Raw genomic sequence first — 26,331 nt, forward strand, 5'->3', positions numbered from 1 at the left:
GTAATAAGTCCATAAAATAAATTAACATATCTTTAGAAAACAGATATGCACACTAATTTAAAAATAATAGTGCTTAAGCTGTTCAGCAAACATTTGTAAAATTCCTTGCCATCAGCTAGCTCTGGAGTTCTGCTAGGTGAGTAAGGCCATGTATGTTACTGCTCAGAGTACTGACGCAAAGCAATTGTCCCCTTCACATCCATTTTTTGCTGTTGATAGGTCATGCTATGTTGTTTAGAGATACATAGATGGCCCTACATGAAGGCCTTTTTTTGTGTGTTTACGGGTGACTGTGATTTAACTTTCAAATAAGATGGCTCCTGATTTACAATGATTCAACTTACAATATATTTGGCAATGATGTGAAAGTGAAAGTGATTCAGTAGAAACTGTACTTTGAATTTTGAATTTGGGTGTTTATAAAAAGGGCCAGTGACATGTGGTATGGTGCTGTCTTGTGATGCTGGGCAGGGGCAGTGAGCCACAGCTCCCAGTCAGCTAGAAGATTACAGGGGTGAACACCTGATATTCTTATAACCGTTCTATATATAACCATTCTTCTTTTTTGTAGTGTAATATTTAATAAATTGCATGTGATATTTGATACTTTGTTATAAAATAGGCTTTGCTTAAGATGATTTTGCCCAAATGCAGGCAAATGTAAGTGTTCTGAGTATGTTTAAATAAGCTTAAGGTAAGCTATGATATTTGATAGTTTAGGGGTATTAAATGAATTTTCAGTTTTTTATGTGTTTCTCTGTACATAGCCCCCTTGTAAGCTGAGGAACATCTCTATATGTATATGTAACCTTGGTATGGCTTACATATTATTGGCATGAAACATCTAGAACAGTACGTGTGCCATATAATTGTCTACAACATCCAACAAGTTTCTTGAAAACTTGTGCCAAAGGGGTTATGTCTTTAAGGATTCTTATTTCAGAAGGGTTCTCTCAAACGTAAGATTTTTCAGAAGTTAAGTGAAAATCTGACCAAACTAAACATTTTTCCATTTTCCCTAGTGAGCCAAGATAGCTAAAATCTATCTGCCATTTTCAACACTGTACTCAACGATTGTAATTCTAATTTAAGAACAGATGATTTATATCAAAACCACATGTTGGCCTAATCTTATACAATATTCATAAATCTCACTCGGAGCCTTGGACATTTTTTTTAAAGATTTTATTTATTTATTTGATAGAGAGAGATCAGAAGTAGATGGAGAGGCAGGCAGAGAGAGAGAGAGAGAGAGCGAAGCAGGCTCCCTGCTGAACAGAGAGCCCGATGTGGGACTCGATCCCAGGACCCTGAGATCATGACCTGAGCCGAAGGCAGCGGCTTAACCCACTGAGCCACCCTGATGCCCCGCCTTGGACATTTTTATTTGTTGAGTCTATATGGTACTATGGACATTCATCTTTTTTGACCTCATAGCTTCATGTATGTCTATACTTTTGAAAATACATGCATCATAGTTCCATTGTTAAATGTCTGGGTTATAAAATGTGCTATGCTATCAAAATGGTAATAAGAACATACAAATGACCTGATGTAATGAACTGGACCAGATTGCCAGATATCACATTTCATACCAGAAAGATTCAGTGGTAAGTTTTAAAATGGCCAGCTATACTTCGACTGAATTATAACTCATTTAACTTCTTTCTTTGTGTACAGTATTATACATTAGTCAGTATTATAGTAAATAAGTACTTTGGACAGATGTAAATATGCTGTAATAAAAAATGTTTTTCTTCTTTCTTTTAGTCCTTTTTACTTGTAAGAATAGCCACAAATACCATGCCTCCCCCCAAATAATTTGCAATCCAAATTTATCTCTAAATAAATTTATTGCACAGAAAAAAAAAATATATATATACACTTACAGTAGACATGTTTAAAAATAGTTACACAACAGCAGGGCCCTAAATGTAAGCAGTATAGTTTCTTTGTTTTGTTTTGTTTTTTTCTTTTTTTTTTTTATGTGACTCTTTTATTTTTTTTTTATTTAAGATTTTATTTATTTACTTGAGAGAGAGACAGTGAGAGAGAGCATGAACGAGAAGGTCAGAGAGAGAAGCAGACTCCCCATGGAGCTGGGAGCCTGATGCGGGACTCGATCCCAGGACTCCAGGATCATGACCTGAGCCGAAGGCAGTCGTCCAACCAACTGAGCCACCCAGGCGTCCCTGTTTTGTTTTTTTCTTAAAAAAAAAAAAAAAGAGGTTATGTGAAATACTGGAATTTTATTTCCAGGCCTAGTATTTCAAGACAGTTAACCACACTTACAGTGTCAACAGCCTCTTGTTGGCAGTATGATTTTATTGGCTCCATGGAATAACAGAAAGAATTTACTATTGCTTCTTTCTTTTATTACACACACAGAAAAAAAAAATGACACATTTGCTCAAGACCATCCAGAATCATTTTAACCTATCAAAATTGATGGGAGGCCTTCACTGCCAAAGTCACTGCTGGGTTTTCACAATTCATTGCAGACAATCTGCTACTCCCATTATGATAAAGGAGAGAAGAGTCATAATCAGGGAAGAAAGCTAGATTAATACTTGTAATTATCATTGAATTATTTAGCCTGCTCTAGGATTATTATTATTAGTGTCATTTGATAATTTTCTCTCATTTTATTAAACACAACTGTGAGTAATTACCCTACCTAATATTTCTCTGTATTGGCTGACTAGCTAGCAAACATTCATGAAAATATCCATTAGCCACACACATAAAATGCTGCATTATGATGCTGTTGAATCAGAACATACCACTACCTGATCCTGTAGCTCTTTGAGGATTTGCAAATCAATTAATTCTATGTTTCTTGGATTCTTCCCATACAATTAGAAAATTTATAATAGAGTCCATGAACATTATTAGTTTTACCATTTTAAACCAGCAATCACACTTTGATTTTTACAACAAAAGCAGAAATATAAACACACACATTTGGGTCAGTTTTCTGTTAGTCTGTCTGGACTTCAAAATTCTATTCCTCAAGATAATGCACACCAAAGTTCTGGATTAAACAAGAAATTAGATGGCACCTGAACACTTGGTTTCATATTCTCAAAAGGACTATGCAACCTATTTCTTACATTATGACATTGTTTTACAAAGATCCACACTTTTATAATGTACTAACATTATTTTTAATCATGATTAAAAATCAAACATAAAAATTTCTACTTTTTGCTTTTGCCCCCTCCATTTAGAACTTATTTATAGCCTGATAATTCAAAGGTCCCTATGTTTATGAAAATCTGGACAGAAATAGCTCTAAGATCCCATTCAGAACTTGATATTAATCTAAGTCTTTTGGCTCCATTTATCCTGAGAGCAAAGAGTAGGACAAAGGATTTGAGTACTGTTAGTTTATCTGGGAGATTATCCAAGGTAGAAAAGAATGGGAAAGTGATACAGTGAAGAAACAACTTTGTCAAAGAGGTACATTGTTGATATAATTGTTGTGGATAGAAAATGAAGGCTTGCATTTACTGAAAGGTCCTGAGAAACTTCTTTAAGTTGTCCTCATGAAGACCTGAAAACTGACAATTTTATCTATGGCTCTTATTTCCACTTCACTGAGAGCTGTCCTCAGAGGACATTAACTCTCCTACACTTTTGGGTTGTGTTGGAGACATTCTAAAATGAGAGAGAGAACATGAGATGCTATCAGTGTTAAGTAACTGCAATTTCCCATGGAACTATCCACCACAGGTTTGGCTATAATCAAGTGTTGGGCCTTGTTATCAGAGGGATTTGAGGCAGTATCATTTTAGGTTAATCATTATATCTGAAATTTCCAAAAACTTCAACTGATGAAACTTTGATTATAAATCTATAAATATAACAATAAATCTACAGTATTCAAATTATTATCATAGAAATACACAGACAAAGCATCAATTGATTAATATTTAAATGTTACAAAATACTGAACTGAAAGGATTTGGTCATAGAACAACGTGTAAGAAGTAGAACTTAGGTTTAGGTTAGAACTCAGGATGCATTTGAGACTCAGTTAAGAAATTGAATGGAGGTACGCCTGGGTGGCTCAGTGGGTTAAGCCACTGTCTTCGGTTCAGGTCATGATCCCAGGGTCCTGGGACCGAGCCCCAAGTCGGGCTCTCTACTCAGCAGGGAGCCTGCTTCCTCCTCTCTCTCTGCCTGCCTCTCTGCCTGCTTGTCATCTCTCTCTGTCAAATAAATAAATAAAATCTTAACAAAAAAGAAACTGAATGGATGTCTGACTATCTTATAGGTTTGCTAAAAATCAGTGACTTTGTGTTCACGTGTGGCTATGCAGGAATTTTTAACATTCTCTAAGAAGTTATTAGATTTGATTATATAATGGCAGTAAAGGATGGGGAAAAGCAAAGTACAAACCCCATAAAGACAAAGACACTGAGTATGAGAAAAGAGTAATAGATAAGAAGAATCAATGCATTTGAGGAAAATGGGAATTGAAATACACAATGATTGTTGATTTTTTTAGATGGAGAAAACAAAACTAGCTTGCAAGAAGGAAATAACAGAAGACATGTTGTGATGTGAGACAGAATCCTGGACAAGGCAGTAACGTGGAATAAAGGAGTAGGGAGAGCATATCAGGTAATTTGGATAGGAAGGAGTTAGGAGATAATTGCTTGATAAATTTTATATGGCCCACTTAAATGCACAGATTTCTCTTCTTTAATTTATATGGAGAACAGGGTGTCCTTTCTCTTCCCTTTCTGAGCACCAGAGGTGTACTCTTTCAGACTGAAAACCTGAAAAGCTCAGGACTCAGTTGCTTAAGCACAGCTGAGAGGACATATTTCAATTAAGATTTACATTTTGCTGTAGGTAGTAGACTTTCAAAAGTGGTTTAACCATATTTTTTCATTTAACAAGAAGACTACAGAGAGTGTTTTCTGGTGTTGGTTCAGCGTCTTAAGAAAGTGAAGTGAACTATCTTAGAGGTTTTCATGGCTTTTTATTCACAGTTGCAAAAATTGCTGTTGGAGTTCTCACTATTAAGCCCACATTTCTGGCAGAAAGATAGAGGTAAAGAGAATGATATATTGTACGACTGATACTTTGTCATGTGGTTACAATATAAATAGAAAAGAGACAATAAAATATTTGATGTTGTTTTAAGTTTCCTTGTTGTCAATCCCTCAGTGCTTTCTGAGATTCAAGGAAAAAGTAAATGGATATTGACCTGGCAACTATCAACACCTGTCAGTCTCTCTTGGATAACCAATATCTCTATAATCTCTTCTTCCCAGTAAAAAAAAATAAAATATATTCATAACCCACACTGTGCCATATCAAGTTACTGCACCAAGATAAAATTACAATGATTTTCAGTTGTTCCAAATGGACAGAATACCCTTCCTTATGATATCATGTCTTATAAGAAAGATAATTGGCTTGCTACCAATATACCCAGATGTGACTGTGGAAGAGACAGGAAAAAAATAATAATATTTATTTATTCCTTGGGTTGACTCTGTTTACACAGATGCATTAGTATTAGAAAAGGTTGGTTTCGGACATTGGAATGAATTTACTTAATGGGTCTGTATGTAATTCTGTTGGAGGAAATTTTAAATTTCTACAAAAATTATTAGAATTCTATCTTATTCTCTTTTGTTAATTTTCACATGTTAACAAAGCCAACGTTTTTTCTAGCAGACAAGATCTTAAATCCTAACAAAACTCAATTTTTCTTTTTTTTTTTTAAGTTTGATAGCCTCATGTTCTCTCATGCTGCTTTAAATACAACTCAAAAAAAAAAGGAGCTAAATGGGGCAGTAAGACCAGACTTTTTATTTTATTTTATTTATCTTATTTTTAATTAAAAAATTAAAGATTGTATTTATTTATTTGAGAGAGAGAGAGAGAGCATGAGTGGGGCAGGGGGAGGTAGATGCAGAGAGAGACTGAGAAGTATACTCCCTAATGAGCAAAAAGCCCGATATGGAGCTCGATCCCAGGATCCTGACTGAGATCATGACCAGAGACAAAGGCAGATACATGTGCAAAATCCCTTTTTTTCTGGGAAACAATATTTTACAAGAGATGTTTGAAAAAGTACTGGGAAATCCACTTTAATAGGAGATACAAACATTTAATTGATTTTTGTAAAGCTACAGGGATCCAAATGATGGGAATCCCAGCCCGTTTAGGTTGTGGACCACAGAGTATTCCTCTCTGTAATATTTTATTTTCTTCCATGTCTACTAACTCCAGTCCAAGTTTACTGATCTCTTTTTAGATAGTTCAAAACATGGCAAAGAATACCAAACGAGTGCCCAATATTCTACATTTATTATATCATTTCTAACATGTAGAAGTGTGTTATCAAGGCTGATTCTGTGAACGAACATAGTTACGCTAAAGTGTGTTTTGTTCTCCAAGAAATTAAATGCATGATTATCACACAATTATAAAATACCTGTGTCAAGAATTTTTATTCAAAAATTAATAAGAAGCAGATATTAAAACTAGTTCACATGGTTATTTGGAATATAAGCAGAGTTGTGCAGCAGAAGTGCTCTGGGCCCATCATTTGGGTTATAGAATTTATGTTTTCTAATGAACTATCACTAACTTGCATTATTGTTAACAAGAATCTTGTGCATTACCATCAGTTTTTTACATTATAACCTCTTGCTCTACAGTTTGTAAATAACTTTGTCAATAGCAAGCTAGTAATCAGGGTGACTCCAATGGATTGAGATAATCTCCAGAGTTTCTGCTACATAATACCCAGGACTCCATTGAAAGGACACCTAAGAATTTATTTTGCCCAAAAATTTGATCATTTTTTTCACTGTCCTTACCTATTTTCCAAACCTAGTCCTTTTGCTTCACCTTTCAGTCTACAGACAACCCTGTATCTGACTGACTTGTTAATTCTGGGAATGTCTTGCAGATTAATTTGCTTGCCAGAGGTGGTTCCTCTAATTGATGTCTAAGAACCCTAATTAGTTAAGAAAACTTTTTAACATTTTCATTGCTATTTATTATTATTATTATTATTATTGCTAATATCTATATTATAAATAATTCACAAGGGCATCTTTCTGACAAAAGACAAAGAGCTGTCTACTAGTAGAAAAAGTACATTTGACTCTGTCAGTGAAAGTGGTAAAGGGATTTGAAAAAATAAGGCAAAGTACTGGAATTTTGTGTTAAAACTTTAAATATTATAGACACATTTACTTAATTTCTAATACTGTTGTTGCTTATAATTAAATAAGATGTTTTCCATGAACCATGCATTACAGCAAATATATTGTTTATACAGATTAAATTTTCATCAAAAGGGACGCCTGGGCGGCTCAGTTGGTTAAGCAGCTGCCTTTGGCTCAGGTCATGATCCCAGCATCCTGGGATCGAGTCCCACATTGGGCTCCTTGCTCGGCCGGGAGCCTGCTTCTCCTTCTGCCTCTGCCTGCCATTCTGTCTGCCTGTGCTTGCTCTCTCGCCCACTCTCTCTGATAAAGAAATAAAATCTTAAAATAAATAAATAAATTTTCATCAAAAAATTGTAAGTGTATTTTATTGTAGGATCATGATCAGCATTTTGCAGATGAGAAAAGTGAAATTTAGAAAAGTATGTCTCTTCAAATCCCTCATACAATATCTGGCCTAGATAGAAGGATATACTATCACAATTGAGGAAGATAATTGAGATTACTTAAAATGATAAACTTTACTGTATAGGGTTTTTAAAAGTTTGCCACAGATTCAGATTCTTTTAAAATATATATCTATTTTGTGTAAAGAGAATGTAAAAAGAAAGTGATATATCAGTGCTACCAACTAATGGCTATAATATCATCACCTTATTTATGAACAATGAAACAGTGTGCAATATTTAAATAAATTTAAATAAATTCCTATTTATTTTATATATTTATAAATTTAAATAAATTCCTATTTATTTATTATTAAAGAAATTCCTCTAACGAACAGTATGTTTTGAAGGTTGCTAGCAGGAAAGTGTTGTACTACATGGAAGTAATCAGAAAATGTGATCTTTAAAAAAAAAAAAAAAAGACACAGGTGGAACATTTTAAATTACAGACTTTCAATGCAGGGGCAGTGGGGGTGGGGGGGGGGTGTCCCCCAACTACCCCCAAATGTTTCAGCTATATATAGTGACTTACCAAAGTGACTCATTACAAGTACCTACAAGGCGACTGACAGGCAACTGACCGATGAGGAAGGTATTCGGACTGCTTAACAAAACCAACACAACTTAGAATTTTCATTATTAAGAAGAGAAAACCATTTATTAAACACTCGCCAGGCACCAAACCCGCTAGGCACTGTCACACGCTCTACTCATCACAAGGCTGCCAAACTCAGTGCAGAAACTGAGGCTGAGTAAGTCACCTAAGATCATGCAGCACCAGAAACTGGATTCCAACCAGTTCTGACATCAAAGCCCACCCCAGCTTGCTGCAATGCTTCAGAACCCAAGCTTTGTGATGATCAATGTTTACACATCTCTGTTAGAATTCAGGGAAAGGTTTTTAAAAATGACATACACAAGGGGAAAAAATAATACAGTTTCTGGAGGCAGGCTGCCCAGGGTTCAAATCTTGGCTCCTCCACTTGCAAGCTGTGTGACCTTGGACTCCTTTAGCTCCCCTGTGCCCATATTTCCATGCATTAAAATGGTAGCCATAACAGACCCTATCTCCTAAGGCAAATAAAGCATTTTGTTGTTGTTGTTCTTGTTTTAAGATTTTATTATTTATTTGACAGAGAGAGAGAGACAGGGTGAGAGGGAACACACACAGGGGGAGTGTGAAAGGGAGAAGCAGGCTTCCCACTGAGCAGGAAGCCTGGTGAGGATTAGATCCCTGCACCCTGGGAGCATAACCTCAGCTGAACAACTGAGCCACCCAGGTGCCCACAAATAAAACATTGAGAATCATTCCTGGCATGAGTTAAACCTCAGAAGGTGTGGGCTGGTGTTACTTCTTGCTGGCCACTAGATAGAGTCAGCAGCCTCAGGCCCACTGTTTTAGCAACTCATTTGCATAAACAAAGCCCAGGCTCAGCCACTTTGTGCTTACCCTATGATTTCTTCCTGTCACTAACATCTCTCCTCACTCCTGCTCTGTGGCACTAAGCTCTGGGCCTCAACTTCCCATCTGTCAAATGAGGTGAGGAGCCCAGCTGATCTATCTGAGGTCCTTCCAGCTGGGCAACCTAGGGTTCTTGGTAACTCAGGGCCCAGAAATTTCAGAACCATCCTAACACAAACATTACCAGATGGCACTCACTCAATTTCCTCAAATCTTCTCTTCCGTGTTATGTATAAATGCTTATTTTCATGGCAAATCTTCTCCAAGATCCCAGAGCTCCACGAGCACCCAGAATAGGCTGGGCAGGCATCCCCAGTGCTGAGGCTGGGGACATGATGGTCAGAAGCTCTGACCTCCAGGGGAGATGGATTCCAAATCAAGCTGCTCTGATAAGCAGGTCTTCCCTGTTAGAGAGGATTTCAACAGAGCACAGTTAAGAGGAAGTGCAGGTAAGAAACTCAGAACTTGGCCCACCGGACAGAGGGCAGTAGGACAGTGGGCCGGAGGGGTGAGAGAGGGATTGAGAAGAATGGCACGATCAACAGAGGCCAGCCAAGGCAGCCCTGATGCTCAATGTGAGAGGGTGGGCTGGGGATACACTGTGAAAATGGCTTCAAAGTCAGGAAGCAATCCCAGTCAGCACAAAGCAGTCCTGAGCAGGAACCTTCTGGGACCAGGTTGGACACTAAGGTGAGCTGAAAATGGCTGTGGCACCCAGTGCAGTCTGAATCTCACCCATGCCTCTCACAGGCTGGGTGACCCCGGACCAGTTATGCTATGTCCTTTAATGTTTCCTAAAGGGTATATTCACTCCATAACCCTGAGCCATGTTCTCATTTCGGTGAGTGTGGGAGGCCGCAATAAGGCTTGAGACGAGAACCAAACCAGACCCTGACTTGTGCCTCCTTTAAAGTCCAAATAACCTAACAAAAGGTTTAGGACGGGAAAAGTTCAGTAGCACTGGGCAAGAGTCTGTGCTATGTGTTGTGCGCTCGCCTACGTGACTCCCCACACGCTACTAAACAAATGAGAACAATTCGGTTGGGCTAAAAAGTTCGTTGCTGGTCCTTGCTGCCTTAGTACAACCCATAATTTACTTTCAGGTTTGCTGTATTTGTACTGGAATCAGCCATTTGGCGTCATGAGGAACCATAGTTGCTTAACTAAACACAGATGTAATGTCACTATATATATGGCCTTAAGGCTTTGAATAAACTCAGCACTGTTGGACATCCTCCTCAGTGCTCCTCCTGTCCCCCATCTCTTTGCTTCTCGAGTTCTTTTCTTCATCCTCTTACCCTCATGTTCCTGGTTGATTTGTTGCGCCGGCCACGACAGGTGAGGATCTGATGGTGCCCACTATCTACAGAGATCCAATATATACAACTAGGACAGCCTGGAGGGGGGTGGGCAACCCAGGCTGGACAAGGAGTTAAGAAGGAGTCAGGAAGGCCACCTGGGTGGCTCAGTGGGTTAAGCCGCTTCCTTTGGTTCAGGTCATGATCTCAGGGTCCTGGGATCGAGTCCCGCATCAGGCTCTCTGCTCAGCAGCGAGCCTGCTTCCTCCTCTCTCTCTCTCTCCGCCTGCCTCTCTGCCTACTTGTGATCTCTCTCTGTCAAATAAATAAAATAAAATAAAAAATCTTAAAAAAAAAAAAAAAAGGAGTCAGGAAGAAGTCATTCCCACACTTGAGGCATGGGTTGGTACTGACCAGAGACACTGGGCAAGAGACAGTGTCCTAGGACTGCTGTAAGACTAGCCGGGTCCAGGCAAAGCGCCTAACAGTGTGAAGATGTAGCCCATCTGTAAAAGGTGGACGGGGGGTGGTGGTTTCAGCTGGTTGAGCATCTGACTCTTTGTTTTGGCACAGGTCCATTCACCTGGCCCATTCACCTGTGCCTGCATGTGTTCTGTGGTGTGCTCTTTATCTCTCTCTCTTTCAAATAAATAAATCAAAAAAAAAAAAAAAAAAAAAAAAAAAGGAAGTCAGGAAGGATCAGGAGACGTGCTGTGAAGGTCCCAAAGATTCCACCCTCCTCAACTAGCCTCCGGAAATAAAGTAAGTGGATGCCCAGGAGCCTCCTGGACACAAAACTTTCCAAAGCAAAGCTTTCAATTTCATACTGGAGAAAAGGTTGCTGTGCAAATTCAAGACAAAAAAGCCGGCCATGGTGGGGTGGGTTTGGACAGGGTTGGTCCTGTAGGGCTCTGGCCACTAAATGCCCACTGCCCAAGCCAGGAGCCTGGAGTCTGTGCAGCCAGTGCTTCCTGAGGCTTCCACATCATAGCCTCACTCCGAAGTATCCTCCTGGAAGCTCCTTACCCAGGGAGGCCACCTGTGAGCACCCCCTCACACACACCCCAGCTTCTGCCCCTCCATCCAGCTGGAGTGAAGGATCCCCAAGCCTGCTCTCTCTGGTCTCTCCTGCACAGAGAGGAGTATGTGCCCCGGAAAGGAGGGTCCCTGAGATACCTGAGTCCTTGGCCCAAAGACAGCTGGCTTGAGAATGTGGGGTTTCGGTGCTCTAGGCACAGCAGTTCCTAGAGGAAACAGGGTAGGGAGCTCCAAGGTGGAGGGGAGTCCCGGGAGTCTGGGATCACAGATGCCAGTGGCCCCCAAGTGGAAGGGTTTCAGTAACTCCAGAGGTGAGAGGGGCCAGGGGTCAGGCCTGGAGGTGGACAAGGACCTGTGGGGTAGGGGGCCGGAGATGGAGGTGATCCCAGGGTGGTTGCAGGCCGAAAGTAGAGGTGTGGGGCGGGGGTGGGGAAAGGGTTCCATGGGCCAGAAAAAAATGGTATCCTGGGGCTCCTGGGTAAAAGGCACTTGAGGTGGAGGGGACCCAGGGGGGCCCAGGCTGCGCGGGCAGAGCCAGCGCCTCTCAGGCTGGGGAGCCCAGCGATTCTGAGGGACAAAATTTTCCATCAAGTTCTGGAAAAGAAGCCTGTCAGCACAGGCGTCTCTCTGGGGTCCAGACGAGCCCAGTGGTGCTGGGCCCCTTGATGTCAGTAGGGTCCCACGGGTTCCCTGGATACCGAGAAGTGGAGCGAGGGCTGTGGGGCAAGGGCTATGGGGCGTAGGAGCACCAGGCCGCCAGGAACCTCTCCGCCAGGCCCCCTCCCGCTCCCTTGGACGAAGGAGCAGGTGGCAGCGGGCAGCAAGGCCCCAGTCTCCCTCTCTGCCTAGCGCCCCTACCCCTCCCCAGCCCCTCAGTACCTGAGTCAGCGGGGCACCGATGCACTCCCCCGCTCCTTGCCCAGCCAGCCCAGAACCCCTGCCTTCCCGGGAGGCGCTACTTGCACAGTGAGTTTGCTGGGCCCACAGAAGGCGGTGGGTGGGGCAGGCAGGTGCGGGCGAGCTGTGGCGGGTGGGGGGCGGCAAACAGCAGTGCAGGCCTCTCTGCAGGCCCGCGCGCCCTCGCCCAGCCTCCTGTTCTGTCCTGTCCGGTGAGGGGGCTGGCTGCGCCCCCTGCTGGTTCCCGCTGCTCTTCTGCTGACTCCAGGACCACAGTCCCCAGCCCAGTCCTGGCCTCCCTGCAGCTCCCTGCCACTGCTTGAGCTCCAGGCTAGGCCCGCTGCTGCTCCTGGGCGGCCGAACTTTGGCCCCGGTGCGGTGTGGCTGGCCCTTTTCTCTCCCCAGGGCACAGTGGAGCCGCGAGGGAAGGCCTGAGGGGATCTTCCGTCTGCTCAGTGCCCGTGGATACTCTCCAGGGGCCTCTCTACCTGGTGGGCTCCACCCATGGCCATCTTGGAACCCCTGGAATCCCCTTCAGAGACCAGGTGAAGCCCTCCTTGGGGAATCCAGGCTCCTGGGACCAAGGCGAGTTGATCTTGTGTACTGCTGGGTTTGTTCCCTGGCCTGGCATGGATTGACAGTTGCTGAATTGATCTATTCTGGGGTCATCAAGGGCAGAGCAAAGAGTTCAGGGCTGGGATCCCCAGGCCTGGGGTCCACACAGGCTTGGAGCCCTCTTGGCTGTCCCTGACAGAATGACCAAAGAGGAACCCTCAGAAACATGGATCTTCCTTGAACTGGCAGAGCCTTCAGGGACAGGAAGGGGAATGTCTCCTTCGCAGAGTATCTGGAAGCCTGCAGTGGAAGATGGATTTGTCTGAGCCATGGTCATTAGTGTTGGGCCAAGGAACCCCTGGCTTGCTTCTCCTACCTGCATCCTATGTCTAAAAGGGTCTCTGGGTGGCTCCCTCAGTGCAGCATCTGTCCAGGGTCCTGGGATCCAGCCCTGCATCTGGCTCCCTGCTCAGTGCAGATCCTGCTTCTCTTTCATCCTCTCCCTCTACTTGTGCTGTCAAATAAAATTAAAAAAAAAAAAAAAGTTAAGTGGGGGGACAAAATGGCGCGGAAGTAGGAGGCGTCTTTTCAACTTGTACCCCAAAATGAGCTGATTACCTACCAATCACCCATGAACTCCAATCACCCATGAAATCAGCCTGATATCAGAATTATACACATGTGGATCTCTACAGGGGGAGAAGAAGCCAGTGGGCAGGTAAAGCGGAGTGGGAACTGTGAACTGATATCAGAAGATAAACAAAAGGGGGAGGGAGCTACCAGAGGCAACCAGTTGGAAAGTAATACCCCAATACAAGCGAGAGTGCCCTGCGTCTGGGGACCAGCATTAACTCGGAGACTGGTTGAAAGCACTCCAAAAGAGCAAAGCATCTCTGGGGAAATTGTGGGAATCGGGGCGGCTAGGGACAGGGGCTTAAGTCCCTGGTCCCAGGACAGCCTCCCTTGGCACTGAGTCAGAGAGAGTGCGGCAGAGAAACCAGCTCTTGGTCCCTAAGCTGCCAGCGCAAGGAGAATGCATGAGGTCCGTTTCCTGTGAGGGGATGGGAGCCACACCAGGCGGCAGAATGCAAGAGTCCTGCTATAGAGCCTGAGATACTCCCCTGAGAGAGGTATAAAGGCCCAGCAGGTGCCCTTTGATACACGCCCTTGTTTCAGAGCCTGCACCAAACTTTCCCCCCAGAGAGGTGCACGAAGGCCCAGCCTGGTCTCTGGGACCTGTGCCCCATTCTCAGAGCCTGAGACCCGCGCGCGAACCTCTACCTTCCTTGAAATTGGTGCATGTAAGGTGGGCGCTCTTAGACCCAGAAAGACCGGGCACTCGCAGCCCGGGCCAGCGGGAAAATCTCAGTGTGCGATTGCTGCTTGGAACCTCTCTAGCAGTCTAGAGGTGCCCAAAAGCTGCTGCCGTGCTTTTGGGTACAAGCAAATGATCCTCCATCCCCAGGGACAGCGACTTCGAACCTGCTCTGCCAGCAGCCAAGGGGGAACTTATTTGGGCTCTGCAGCCAGACTGAGGCTTCTCTCTGAGAGGGAGATCAGGGTGCGGTTTGTTTTCCTCTAAAACTACAAAAACCATCAAAAGCGGTCAAAGTGAGAAAAAAAAAGTGAACAAACAAAAAACCGCCAGAGAACAAAAGCCTGAAAAAAAAAAAAGTTTCCTCAGAGCCCACCCCCTTGAGGGGGGCGGTAGGACTTAAGTCAGGGAACATCATTGACTGAAAACCCACATGGCAGGCCCCTTCCCCAGAAAACAAACCAAGAAAGAAAAAAAAAAAAAAAAGAGAGAGAGAGAGAGAAAAAAAGTACTACAAGAGAACTACCGCTACTACATAGGACACTTTTATCTTTCATTCATTCCCACTATTCTGGTTCTTTTTTTATATATATAGGTAATTTTTTTAACCCCAGCAGGATGGTGGAAGGGGTACATGGCTGAGTGCCTCCCGGGTCTGACCCTGTGTGACGCCACCCGGTGCCTGCAGCTGCCCTCTGGAAGGTGTTGCTTTAGTGGCAGAGCCGGAGGGCACCAAGCGTGTGTGTGTCTCCAAAGTCCTGGGTACCACATCACAATGCCTTCCTGAGAAGCAGAATCAAGGACAGTTGCTGATCTTCATTCCTTCCTACCAAAGGTATCTCATACACCATCTTTGGAAGTTGGAGCCAGGGGGCGCATGGGTGGCTCAGTTGGTTAAGTGTCTTTCTTCAGCTCAGGTCATGATCCCAGGCTCCTGGAATGGAGTCCCACACATTTGCCTCCCTGCTCAGCTCCCCTGAGCCTGCTTCTCCTTCTCCCTCTGCCATTCCCCCAACTTGTGCTTTCTGGCTCTCTGTGTGTCAAATAAGTGAATAAAATCTTTTTAAAAAGTTTGGGCCAGGGGGTGCCTGGGTGGCTCAGTGGGTTAAGCCGCTGCCTTCAGCTCAGGTCATGATCTCACGGTCCTGGGATCGAGTCCCGCATCGGGCTCTCTGCTCGGCAGGGAGCCTGCTTCCCTCTCTCTCTGACTGCGTCTCCATCTACTTGTGATTTTTCTCTGTCAAATTTGCCACCTCCCTGAATTTACCTGCATCTTTTCCAAAATCTACTTATCTTCCTGCCTTCGTGACCATAATGAGTCTATAAATTTTCAATAGACAGTGTGAACTCACATTGCTAATATTTGCATAACATGCACCTCTTTCAATCTCAAAGAAAAGCTTCACACCACAATGGTCTCTAATCTCCAATTAGTTTCTGTTCTGGGATCCCACTGGAATTCTATGCACCTGTCCCCTAAGATCCCATAAATTGTGGTCCAGTTTCCCAGCCAGCCAAGGAAAGCACATGGGAAATCTTGCTGAAGTATGAGTAAGAGCCAACGAAAGGGAACATATTTATCTGCCTCGAATGCTGGGACCTGAGGAAAGCAAGTTTCATTACAGACAAATCAGGAAGGAGGTGCAGATTGCTTTTTATGTCACTCTGGAGTGGAGGTCTGCTCACTCACAGAAACTCAAAATCTTCACAAAGGACAATGTCCCCCACCCCCAAAGTCAGCTGGGGATTCTCAGGAAAACTTTAATTGAAAGTATTACGGATTCTCCAACTTCCCAAAATGCAGGAGGAACATCTACAAGCAAGACTGTCACCACTTTTAGGCAATTACACTTATTTACCTTTTTTCTTCCTAGAAAATCATCCCCTCTCCCAATCCATGATCTTCTTTTTGTAACAGTTTCCTAAAGAAGGAAACAGATGTCCTCCCATTCCAGTTCCATCCAAAATAATAAAATAAAAATCTTTAAAATTTAAAAAAAAATTGTGATTTGTTGAGACAGAGCACATATGCAGAGGGACAAGCAGACTCTCCCACTGAGCAGGAAGCCCGATTTGGGGCTCGATCCCAGGACCCTGAGACCATGACCTGAACCGAAGGCAGATGCTTAACCAACTGAGGCACCTAGGAAGCCCCCAAATAATTCAATTTTTAATCACTTTGCCATAGACACTTTTGGGTGGCTTTGAAACACCAGAATCTCATGGACTTATCAGTGTCCTCTTCACCATCTCAGAAAAGGACTGGGTGCCTCTCAGAGGCCTCTCTCCCCTCCTGACCCAGGTCCCAGCCAAAGGTCCTTCACATTAGAGTATGAGGAACTGAGCGGGATGGGGTGTGGAAGCACCCTGGGGTGGGGGGCTCTGGGGCCCTCCCACTCCCAACTTCAAAGACAGCGCCTGCTTTCCCCTGCCTCATATAGGTACCCTGGGTTTGCCCTCTTTAAGGTTCCTGGTTGCTGCAAAGGTCTGAAAATCTCCTAAGTAGCACAAAAGACATCATGTGCATTTTGGCCACACAGGACAGAGGGAGTTTAAAGGAAGAAAGATAAAGGTCCCCAGAATGAGCCAGCAGCTCTGGGCTTCCCCGCACATCTTTCCTGACCTTCAGAACCCTGGGAAGGAGCCCCTTGGTGCAAAGTCACAGGGGGAGCCCACGCACAGCCCAGGCCTCCTGCCCCAGGTCCTCTCCAGCCATAAACTGACCCCCTAGCCCCTTCCAAACCATCTACAGCCTCAAACCACTGACGTGCGGTTCAGCACCCATCTCCAGAGCGCAGGATGCACGTGGCTTCCCGGCACCCTTCCGTGGCCGCTCCCAAAATCACCGTGGGAATGTCGCAGCAAGGAGACAGGGAATCGATTTTTATCCTCTGGGTTGTCTTCCCTCGTAGCCCCTCAGGAGTCCCCACGCAGCAATGCCGTGTGGGCCCTACTGCTCTGAATCCACTTCCCTGGAGGAATCCGCTTTTCTTCAGCGTCTGTGTCTGCAAACCTGGCTCCTCTAACACCCCCCACCAAACGTACCAAGAACCAACGGGGGAAGAAGTTCATTTCTGGCCGAAAAGCCTTTAATCCCTGAGAGCTGTGGCTGATGCAGGAGCAGCTTTTCTCCAAATGGTGATTTCGATACGAGGTCGTTTTACCTGCTGGGCCCCAACATCCCTGACGTGTGGCTCCCAGGGGCCTCCCCGTGGCCAGGCCTGAGAGTGGAGCCCACCCTTGGGCTCATTTTCCACTGCGCTGAATCCAGGCAGCGGTCCCGTCTCACTACAAAGGGTGCTGAGTAATGAGGTGCTGCCACCAGGAAGAGAGGCAGCAGGTCAGACAGATCTGGAGAATGACACTGGCCTTCAATGGCCCCTCACAAGGGAAATACCATTAAGTAGCAGATCTGAACAGATATACTGTGTTCCACATTCACGCCGTAAGGATGGGGTTTCCTCGAGCCCTAATCAAAGGAACTCTTTCACCTGAGATCACTTGACCAATCGGTGACTCAGTTTCCTTATACTAAAAATGAGGATAACAATACATCACAAGATTGTTTTGAGGAGTACACACGTTACAAAGTGTTTAGAGGCACCTGGGTGGCTCAGTGGGTAAGCATCTGACTTCAGCTTAGGTCATGATCTCATGGTCCTGGGAGAGGGCCGTGTCAGGCTCCTTGCTCAGCGAGGAGTCTGCATGTCCCTCTCCCTCCCTCTTCACTTCCTGCCCTCTCTCTCTCTCTCTCAAATATATAAATAAAATCTTTAAAAAAACCGAAGTTCTTAGAACACTATATGCACATAGTACAGGACACACAAGCACTTGTTAAACAGATAAAAGGGTACAAGAGGCTGGCTTCCCTTCAGATTTCTAATAGGCTCCTGTCTGGGGGTCTCTAGCTCTTAGGAAGTGGGGAGGCCACAGAAGCCCAAGATTGTAGAGTTCCTCCGAGGCCAAGTTCAGTTTTCTATGCAGGACAGAAAACCTGTAAAACACATCCCAGACTTGCTTCGCTGCCTTCCTAGTAGGGAATCCGTTCCCTCAAGAGTGGTCCAACCTCTCTTCCACTATTTGGGATGTAGAAAACGTTTAGACATTTCTCCATTGGTGCTCATTCCATCCTCATTTTTAACAATCTAGCTGTGTGTTCATCTGGTCTTCTGTTAGTTCCTTTATCCAACAAACATAGAGGACTCACCGTGTCCTAACTGTGACCAAGACATCCAGCATCTCATCCCACAAAGGAAACATATTAGCAAATGTGGCAGCAAAGAGGGATGGGGTAAGGCAGTGACATCTGAATCAAGATCAAACTAACAAGCAGAGCCTGCCATGAAGAACATTCCAGGTATGGGCCCCATAGGCATGAAGGCGGAAATGAATAGATTATGTGCAGACAGCAGGACAGGGGACTAAGGGGACACTGGAAAGGAAGGCTGCGGAGCAGCTGTTGGCATTGGAGGCCTTGCGAAGGACTCTGGAATTCCCTTTGGTTTCAGCCAGAAGCTACATGAAGGTTTAAGCAGGGAATCATCAGATTAGCGTATATTTGTAAAAGATCGCTCCTCTTCCACAGAAGACATGGGGATGGGGTGGGGGTGTCCACGAGCCTAGAAGCTGGAAATGGAAGCAGATGAAGTTTCCAATATCCTGGCCAAGGAGTGAGTCTGTCGCAGTGAGAGTGTCAAGATTTGCAGTTCTAAACTTTTTAGTAAAGTGGCTTATTAAACACACAGCTAACTATTGCCCGGGGTTCCTACTTTTGTAATAAGTTTTTTCTGAAACTCAAAAAGGGGAGAGGGGCTCTCTGCACCACGTGCCAGTCGGGGCAAAACATCATCGTCACATTACAGGGTGTTTTCAGAGCCTGTTATCCTTTTAGTACGACATCCCTCCCACCCTGAGACAACACCGTGCCTCTTTCCGCCAACAGAAGTTGAGTTTTTCCCTTTCCCTCTTCCTTCTTTCGAGGGCAGAGCTCAGGGCTTCTCCAGAGATTCCATCCTAAGTTCATAGATCTCACCGAGCCGACCACATTCCCATCCCTGTGGGCGCCAGGAAACACTGTAAACATCTGTATCTGCACCTGAACATGGGACCTTGGATCCCAGCTACAGTTACTTGTGCTGTGGTAACAAGGACATCATGTCGCGTTTCAGGACATTTTCGTATATAAGGCCTCGGGTCGGGATGCTCAGGGTAGGAAAAGGGTGGGTTCACCCCTGGGCAAAGTGGCATACCTTCTCTCTCCTCCTGGCCTTTGCCCGAGTTGGAGATGCCCTGTTCCTTCCTCTTCACCTGAGTAATCATTATCTCTGCTTCCAGAAGCAGCTCAGGGGGCCACCTCCATCCGAGGGGCCACCTCCTCCCCAACCCCGCTGGACCAGGTGACCCTCCCCAGAATTCCATATAAATCCCTGTTAACGTTGATCCCACTGCTTCCCAGAGGCTCTTTCTCCTTGTCTTTACTTTGTCTCTCCTGCTGGACCCCAGGAGACAGGTCTCACTCATCATTTTATCCCAGCAGGGTTCAGTATGTTGCTGAATTAACACATGGCATGTCCCGCACATCGCTGGCAGCTGGATGAACTGGAACACAGTGTGGCAGCATGTACTGAAGCAGGGGTTCTCAGAGCACCAGGGGATTCAGTCGGTGAAGCATCTGCCTTCGGCTCAGGTCATGATCCTAAGGTCCTGGGATCCAGGCCTGCACCGGGATCCCTACTCAACAGGGAGTTGGCTTCTCCCTCTCCCTCTGCTTCTCCCCTCCCTCTCAAATAAATACATAAAATCTTTTCAAAAAATAAATTTTAAATAAATTTTAAGAAAATTAAGCAGTTGTTCTCAGCTGCAGGTGATTTGGCTCCCCAGGGGACATATGGCAATGCCTGGAGAAACGTTTGGTTGATGTAATTGGAGGAAAGGGCGCCACTGGGCATTTGGTGGGGAGAGTCCAAATGGAGGTGGCCAACATCTGGCCATGCACAAGACAGGCCTCAGCAAAACATCACCCAGTCCACGAGGTCGACAGGGGAGACCCGCATCTAATCTAGGACCTGGAAAACCTTTTCCTAGCTTTACATGATCAAGGGAAATGTATCTGTCCATCAAAACCACAGGAATGTCTAAAGCAGCTTATCCTCGGAAGCCCCAAACTGGATGCCATGTAAAAGACCATTAACAGGAGAACGGATAACTGACTACAGTACCTACGTGATGGAAGACAACAGACGATAACGAAATTTAAGATGCCACATACGCGACAACAAGAAGGAATCCACAGATGTCCTGAGGAACTGAACCACCAGAGCAAGGTAACAGGCAAACTTGATCGCTGGTGATGGAAGAGAAGCAGGGGGCAGGGAGTGACTGACTGGGAAGGAGCAGGAAAGAACCTCTGGTGTGCTCAGTATGTTCCTGATCCTCATCTGGGTAGTAGTTACACACAGCGTGCCGCATGCTAGGACTCATGTGCTGTGTGTGTGTATTACACCTCAGCAAGCTTTACCAAAGGCAACGGTCCTCCAAGAGCCCCGGCGGGCAGGATTCACACACTGGAGCAGGTCCTCCGAGCATGACTTTCTAAGGATTTCGGTGCACAGCCGGCAGGAGCATTGTAGATATGTTTATGGAGACCTATTTCACCACAGACACCAAAAACCTTACAGTGGGTCCTTGATTCAATTCTGCTTCGGTCATTTTCTGCTAAGGATTGTGCTACAGATGTGCACACAGACTTAGGTTTCAAGAATATTTATCACAGCAGAACAAATACAAGAGGGAGGCAGCAACAACACGGACCCAGAGGAAACTGTGTGATACCGCGGACTCATTAAAATCGACATTTAAAAATGTAAATGGAAAACGACTACAATATATTAATTACAATTAAAGAGCAGGTCACCCAACAAGCTGACACCTAAGATATATGAAGAATATACTCAATATGATTAACTATGATTAGCTAAGGTCATGAGGGGTTATGGGATTTCTTAAAATTTTATCATTTTCCCCTAAAATGTACATATATTACTTATTAATAAGAAAAAATACACAATCACACTTCTTAAAAATAAAGGTGAGTTTTCAACTCTAAAACTGAGTACCAGGGGCGCCTGGGTGGTTCAGTGGGTTAAAGCCTCTGCCTTCGGCTCAGGTCATGATCTCAGGGTCCTGGGATCCAGCCCCGCATCGGGCTCTCTGCTCAGCAGGGAGTCTGCTTCCTCGTCCCTCTCTCTGCCTGCCTCTCTGCCTACTTGTGATCTCTATCTGTCAAATAAAATAAATAAAATCTTTAAATAAATAAAATAAAACTGAGTACCAGACCCCACACAACTCCCAGATTCCCCATGGATTCAGAGCCCTGCTGCCTGCAGAAGCGCTCTATCGACGTTCATCACAGTGGCTGAGACAGATTAAATAAAGAGATAACATTGCAGATTTCCTGTCTCTTATCCGACTGTGCAGATTGGTTAAACAAATCCAAATCCATACATGCATTAGATCTCACTGAACTGCGTACGCCCTGAGAAAAAGACCCTGTAAAGCAATTCCCTGTAAAAATACGAAAGTATTTCTGACAGCAAAAGTTTTCAGATTGCTGTAACGAAAAAAAAAAAACTAAAAAGGCACGACCTTCCCTGATTAATAAAGTCTCCCTCGAGAGAAGGCTACCACTTCCCCAGGTAATCTCATCGCCTCAGACGAATCCATGTTTCTCTGTGAAGTGGAGGTGATCGCGGCTCTCTCAGAGTACTCACAAAGGTTTGGCGTGATTATGAAACGGAACATTATGACCGGGGCCCGCTGGTTGTGGTCACCGTCATGCCCACAGCCTGAACACCACCTCCCTCCAGGAAGCTCCCTTCTCTGAATTCTGTGTGGTAGGGGCACGTGGCTGACTATTAGGGAGCACTGCATAAGGCGTACCCTGTCGCTCGCCCAGACGCACAGCTCCTCCCGGAGCCACCGAATGCCATACAGAGCTAAAGCTGGGAGCAGTGGCTCACCGTGGACACCAATGATGAGGGCTCAGGTACCTCAGCTCACAAACCCATTACAAGCATATACATTTAACTCTAGCTTTAAGATGTTTCTCCTCTTACTTCTCAGTCAAAAAAGACTTTAAGCTGAGTAAACCAACAACAAACCCTAAGATAAAACATTTAACCCTGTTAACTTCCTAAGGCCTACGGTCGTCTTCAGCTTCTCAAGGTCACACCTCCCTGCTGAATGATTACTGAGGGTTGCTGACAGGGTACACAGAAAAAAAAAAACTCTTAGGATGTCCAGCCTCTAAGAGAAAAAGCAAACAGCTCAGAATGCAGCCAGCCATGGCAAAGGAACCACCGACAAAGCCAAACACAGAGGGGCCCCTGAGCATCTGGGAAATCTGCCTGTTCCTTTGCCTCCTCAGAGGAAACGAGTCACAAGACTGCTCAGAATGGGAAATGAGAAGGGCAGAAGCCCAGAAACCAGCGCGTCCTGAATTTCGTGCTGCTTCCAAGGAGTGAGCCCGCCTGCTGTGCTGCTGTGTCAGTTATTTACACAGTGGGCAGGTGAGGCTGACAGCTTGAAGGGGTTATTTTAGAGGGAGAGCTGTAAGTCTGATCAGGAGAAGGTTCTGGACCCTGGGGTCCCAGCACGCATCTCCAGCTTCCAAGCTGACCCTCCCTTCAGACAGGGTTTAAGAGGCAGCAGGGCAAGCATGGTCTTTGTATTTAAATCACCTCAAGGGGGCCCATATCTCCAGGCACAACCAGAAGCCAGGGAGGAGAGGGAAGGGGGAGAGGGAGAGGGTACCTCCACTCCTATCTGCTGGCTGCACTTCTGGAGCGCCTGATCCAGGAAGCTAAATGTGTGGACAGAACAGAAGGAAGAATCTGGGAAGACTGGAAGACTAGAAGAGCTGTTCGTGGACTAGTCTCAACCTGAACCACAGAAACACCTCTGCCTCCCTGCCCTCCTCCCCTCGGCTGGGCACCAGGTACCTCCCTACTGCACTCCAGATGCAGATCCAAGCTCAGGGGTGCCCAGTGCCAATGCCTCTCTCCGGCGCAAGGACTCTATGGCATCAGCGGGACTCCTAGACAGCACCTGTGATCTCTAATTTAAAACCAAAACCAAAATCCCCAACCAGCCCAATCCAGCACAAGCAATACATATTTATGTGTAAGACACCTATGCACACATACACATTCACTTATCTACACACACACACACACACACACACACACGCTTTTGCAGCAGAAGGCAGGCATGAAACCTGTTCCCTAAGTCCTTTGCTTTCCTCATCTGCTTCTAGCAGCAACAGCCATTTCTGCTACGGATTTTCCTATTCGAGGGTTGATCACAGATCCAAATGCCACCATCCTGTTTGCCACCCTTTCCTACCCCACCGGCCCACTGACGTCTGTCAGTGAACCAGGGAACAAAGATGGAAGACAGGCCCAAGCTGCCTTCCTAAAGTGGGGTTATATTTGACACTTTAATAAACCTCAGAGCCTGAGCCTCTCTGCTCTCAGACTGGCCAGGGTGCAGCTCTCACTCTTACCAAACCCATCCATCTCTCCTCCCCCCACCGCGGGGCACAAGGGTTTTCTCTGCCCGGCATCTATTTCCAGGCCCCATAAATCATATCCCATTGTTCCAGGCCATCTGAACTCATGCTTAATAAACCATCCACCTCACCCTTCCGCCACCACCCCGAATTTCCCACAGGGAAAGACTGTTTCAAGAAGAAAAGGAAATTCTTCATTAGGGCTGGATTTTAAAAGCAAGCTTCCACAAAAAACCAGAAAACAAAATTGGGTATAAATACCACCCAATAACCACTAAATGTCTTTGGTTAAAGCACCTGCCTGCCTGTGATTCTCAGGTCCAGATGTGAGCTCAGTGCACATCCAAAGGAAGCAGAATTTGAACCTGATGCTAAATGACAAATGATCCTGAACTTCATGACCATTTAAGTGCCACAGTGGCTAGACTAAATTGCTCTGATGCAGAATTTCTCCCAAGTATAGGTTACTGAGAAACAGAATATTGCTTGAAAATGTATTTAGGTGCGCTCATCCTTCTCAGACCAACACTCATGGGCTCTTAGTCATAACCAGGCTTAAGCTAACACGATTCCCCTATTTTCCCCAGAGAGGGAGGGAAACAAGAGGACATGTCTCTCATGTTCCAAGATCAAAAACTGGATCACAGCACTCACAGCATCAAGTCTGCCAAACCAGAGCTCTGGGTACGTACAATTCTTAAAGAGCTAATTGAATGGAAAACAGCCATCTGGGGCTGGAAACCCTTATGACATTCTGGGAAATGTATGGGCTTTAAAAGGATTATGCAGGGTGATGGGACTTTCAAAATTCCCAAACTCTGAACTGAAGCCTAAATGAGAATATGTTAAATTCACCCATTCCAAAACACAGCACAGTTGACTCGGACCCTAGAGCCCAGCTGTAGCTCAGGGTGTCCACACTGCAGCCTGTCTGTGGGAGGTCTGCAGACCACTCCCTGCTGAGAGAGTCCAGCCAACCCAATCAGCCTACCAGCAGGCTGTGGCACAAGGTCCAGATCCTAGCCCAGGCACCAGCCAGGGTTCCCTTTGGCCTGCCCTCTTATGGTTGAACAACAATCATGGAGAGCCACAGGGAGAGCGGCATTGGGTCCAGTATGGCCACTCCCTGGTCCTCCACAACACTGGTTGCACACTCTTCAACACAAGAAAATGGTGTGCAGAAACAAGGGCCTGCCACAGTAGGCTGTCGAGCAAGGAACAGAAAGCATCAGGGGACAGGTGGGACTGCTGGCTGGTCTCCACCTCTCCCAGAGGGCAGAGGCCGCAGAGCTTCTGCAGGCTAAGCAGAGACGTGTCAGAATTACCTTCCCAAAAAGTAGGCAGTAAAGGAGGATTTCAAGCAGCCACAACCACCAGCAGGCCTGCGACCTCCAGATATCAGGGGCTTGACCATGACCGTGTCGGTAAGCAGAACACACAAGTGCCTTCTGGAGCGAGAGAAGACAGCTTAACGCTGATAACTGGTCCTCTCACTCTTCTCTGCTCTCAGCAAGTGATCCTGAAAGGGATGGACAAAGTTGGTCAGATTCACTGGAGAAAACACGAGCCAGTGAAGATGTCCCGGCTCGCACTAGGCCTCCCTCCAAAGGCTGGCTGCCCCACCCCTGGCACCTGGGTAACGCTGCTCTGGGGCCATCCACACAAAACGATTTACGTACCCCCCACCCGCAACAAACAGACACACACACACACACACACACACACACACACAAGCTGCATCGGGCTTTAGGAACCTAACTCAAACGCACCCCTAACAACAACCCCACAGGTGTGACTGGGTTGGACACTCCCAGCAAGGGAGGAAAGGCCCTCCCCTTGGGTCCTTGCCAGCGGCAGGGTGCCACCTGGGCCTCCGCCTCATCCTCTCCATCCGCGAAGAAGTCGGAGCGGCCCCCACCAACCACCACCACGCAACCAGATTCTCGCACTTCAAATCCCCGCTGCCAGGGCCCCATCTGTGTGCTGACCGAAAAGCCGCCCTCAAGCAGCCAGCCCGCGGAGCATCCGGAGTTCTCCCAGCCCCGCGCTCACGCCTCCCCAGGCAGCCCCCGCACCCGCGGGCCGCGCCTTACCGCCAGTGTCCACGAAGCGCGGGGGCGGGCGGTCCCGCAAGCGTGGCACTCCAACCCGCGCTGGCCTCGTCCTCGTCGGACTCCTGCCCTTCGGGGGCGTCGGGAGGCAGCAGGGGGCCGGGGCGCTTGTGTTTGGCGTCCGAGGAGGCGGCGGAGGAGGAGCGCGAGACGGCGGACGTGGAGCGCGAGGCGGCGGACGTGCTGTAGAAGGCGTTCCCGCCGCTGTCCGGGCCGGACTCGCCGAACACTTCGTCCCAGATGTGCAGGCTCTCGTGGCCCGCGAGGGCCGCCTCCAGCAGCGCCGGCGCCCTCCTCCGCGCGCTCCCGCCGACCTGGGCCCTGGCCCCGGCCGCCGCCCGCGCGCCCGCCCCCCAGAGCGCCTCCCAGCCGCACGCGCTGGGCACCGGGCCGCGCCGCGGCCCGCCGACCCCCACCAGCGCAGCCCGCAGCACAGCGC

Source organism: Mustela nivalis (genome assembly GCF_964662115.1).
Source record: "Mustela nivalis genome assembly, chromosome: 9".
Classification (NCBI taxonomy): Eukaryota; Metazoa; Chordata; class Mammalia; order Carnivora; family Mustelidae; genus Mustela; species Mustela nivalis.